Below are 3477 nucleotides of genomic sequence, written 5' to 3'. Positions count from 1 at the left end.
ACTTTTTGATCCTCTTCCATCACCATAGACTCATATTGCCTCCTAAAGGCCTGCAATTTCACCTTCTTGACCTTGGTTCCACCATCATGGTAACCCTCGAGTATATCCCAAGCTTCTTTGGACTTAGTTGATTTTGAAATCTTTTCAAAATGCTGTGCATCACAATTCTGCTGGATATAGAATAAAGCCTTGCAGTCTTTTTTCTTGTTTTCTTTGTATGTATTTCTCTGATCATTAGTTGGATTTGCTCCCAACTCATCGTATCCATTCACCACTACCTCAAGACACTCTTGTGCTCCAAATAAGGACTTCATCACTGCACTCCATCTATCCCAATTCTTTCCATCAAGAATAAGAATGTTTGTACCAAAACCTTGGGTGTTCATCTTGAATTTTCAAGAAATCAATCTACACAGCTCACTTTGTGTTTCTCCACTTGATTCCTTCACAATTTACTCTTGTTACCTGTGATTGAACCAGGCTCTTGATGCCAATTGTTGGCGCAGCAGAAGCAAGAGTTTGCTTGGTTCAGAGGATGCACGGTTCAGAGGATGTGTTGCCTCTGACTCTGTTGCACTTCAGAGGATGGTTGCAGGCAAGCTCAGCAGGCACGCAGGCTTGACTGTGGGCAAACTAGCAGTTTTGCAGAAACTGCTATATACAAGATGAACAAGTTTCTTGATGAATTGATTAACAACTGAACATGAAAGACTTAGGGAAAATAGAGATTTTATTCATCCTTAATGGGCCAGAAAATTGAATTGATTTTTTTGCAATATAATGCACTAGTTGCACTTTATATAGGGTGGCTTATGCAACAAGTCAGCTCATCCCTTAGGCCTAAACTAATTCCCTAACTACTTAGTTAGTTACTAACAAACTTTAACTAACAAGTTGTTGTAACTAACTCTAACAACACCTAAAAACAAATTTCAAGATGAATTAACCACTTTCTTAACACTTTCAACAACATTGAGTTTTTGGGTTGTTCTTCTATACTCAGAATTTGTTAAAATTTGCTTTCCTTTGGTTACATAAGTGAATAGTGTCCTTCGGAAGTGTGTTCCGAAGTTAATCACGTTCGGAACCTAGGATCCGAAAACGGAAGGACTCGGTTCAGAAAATGGAAAGATTCGGTTCGCATGATCCGAAACACTGATTTCATGGAGAAGGGTGTGTGGTTCCATAAATTGATTTCACGGTGAAGCAACAGAAAACTCAGCGGGATTGAAACATGCTAAAACCCTTTCAACAAGTTCATAGATTTCTCTTCATAGTCATAACTCATACCCCATCATGTAAGCTTGGCTACCAGAACCCACTTTGCCAACATAGCTGTCAAGAATAGCAACTTCCTCGGAAAAGCTTTGATGAGGGAACGATTGAGCACCAAGGAAAATGAAGCTTCCGCGAGTGTATCTCACTGATTTCACAGAAATGTTAAGACCATCAGCAAGCTTAAGAATTGCAGGGATAGAAAGAAGCAATTTCGGAATTTATGTTTCAATCTTGCACAATTTCGGAATTTATAATCCGAATCCCGGGCATTTTTGTCAGAACAGGGGGGCCTGGAAGCAATGAAGGGAGGCCCTAAAAAGCAGCTTAGCTTTCTATTCAAATAGGACTATACTACCTTGAAAGCCCAGTGAAAAACATTCAAAAATTGCTTTTCTGACCTTCTATATTGCTCTCAGGCCTCTAAACTTACACAATTATTCTTGGGTCATTTTTTATTGTTGATTCATGAATAATTTTATCGATTAACTATTTTAAAAGTTGTATGTGAAAAAAAAGAAAAAAACCTTTTCTGCTTTTACTACATTCCTGTGTTTAAGTTTCTGAGTTGTTGTGTTTTTGTTCCTAAACAGTATTTCAGAATCTGCGTTCTGAATCTCTCCGTTTTCGAATTCTAGATTCTGAATGGATTATATGCTTCTGGATACAAAACATCCTAATCCAAATTGAGAGTATTTTGGGAGGTTTGGGAGCAATTCAGGGAGCCTCAAACTCTTCGCCTATAGAGTTTTGTTTTGAATTGGGCCAAGGTCCATTCAAATAGAACTATACTACCTTGGAGGCCCAATGAAAAACATGAAACGTCCTTCATAGGATCGGCAACCACATGATTTAAATCAGATGTTGATATGCTCCCCCATGACAATATCACCAATTAAAATGCAATCTATTTTAAATTTAAAAAGAAAATAGTTATTCCTCTAAATCTTTACAAACCTATCCTTAAACACTACGATACTAAAATTATCAATTGAGTTAAAATATTTAACGAATTTCAGTTAAAGATGAATCGTTTAAAGAAATCCAAATTATAAATTAAACAACTGTTAATCAAATTTTACTAATCTATTGACTGAATTATACTCATTACTACTTTCTTCTCTTAGAAAGTAGTAGAGGATAACAAGAACACTAAGCACATTGGGATATTGTGCTCCAGCACTATATGGACCATTGACCAAAACCGAAAGATAGTCGGAGATCATAAGAACAACGGATGATGTAAAATTGGAATATTACAATTGCTGTCAAATGAGCACCACATATCATTTTCAAAGACTCAACAACTAGTGAGTGAGTGATTCACAAGACAACAACAAGTAGAGTATAGGAAACAATCTCCACGTTCGTTGGACAATGTGGCGCAACTTGGTTGAAAGCATCTATTGTGGTTGTGCACTTATGTAGGGAGTACTAGTCACTACAATAGTAACATAATTTAGCAATCAAATTGACACCGTTATATTTCCACCGCATAATTGGATCCAATAGTAATTTCCAACCCTTCGTACGTCGGTATGTCCTATCCAATAATCGTTTGCAATGATTTATGTTCTCTTTAATTCTTTTATTTTTAATTACTATTGATACAAAGTTTCACTGTCATTAACGATGTCTAATCTTCGCAGAAAAACTTATGGACATACAAGATGAATTATTTCCTCTTAACTGAATTTTTTCATACACATGAGTCAGGAATTAAACCTCTTGACAACATGCTTAAGATGATCAAAATGCTTAAGTTAATTTGTTCATGTCGTGAATAAAGAAGTGTCAAATATTTTAGATGTTTTTATTCTTTAAAAAAAAAACAAACGTAAAGAAAATTGTTAAGAGTCTCACATCGAGTATTTCAAAGTGCTTGATGTGGTATTTAAGAATTGTTAGGATTTAAGCACATGAGGAGAGCCCAACCCAAAAGACTAGTCCAATAGATGAGAGAGTCTCATAACTTAAATATCACATATGACTTAAATATCACATCAAATACTTTGAAATATTCGATGTGAGACTCCTAACAAAAATACATCAATACATGAGTTATTCAACTACTAAAAGTTTACGGATTTCATATGATCGGATCATTTGGTTATTAAGTTCGGATTATAAAAAATACTAGTAAACTATAGTGACATGCAATTACGGCGTATAATTTGAATCCCACATCCATGCTGGATTGCT

Source organism: Trifolium pratense, linkage group LG1 (assembly GCF_020283565.1).
Source record: "Trifolium pratense cultivar HEN17-A07 linkage group LG1, ARS_RC_1.1, whole genome shotgun sequence".
NCBI classification, from domain to species: Eukaryota; Viridiplantae; Streptophyta; class Magnoliopsida; order Fabales; family Fabaceae; genus Trifolium; species Trifolium pratense.
The sequence above is the reverse complement of the archived record's forward strand: the minus strand, read 5'-3'. Positions refer to the sequence as shown.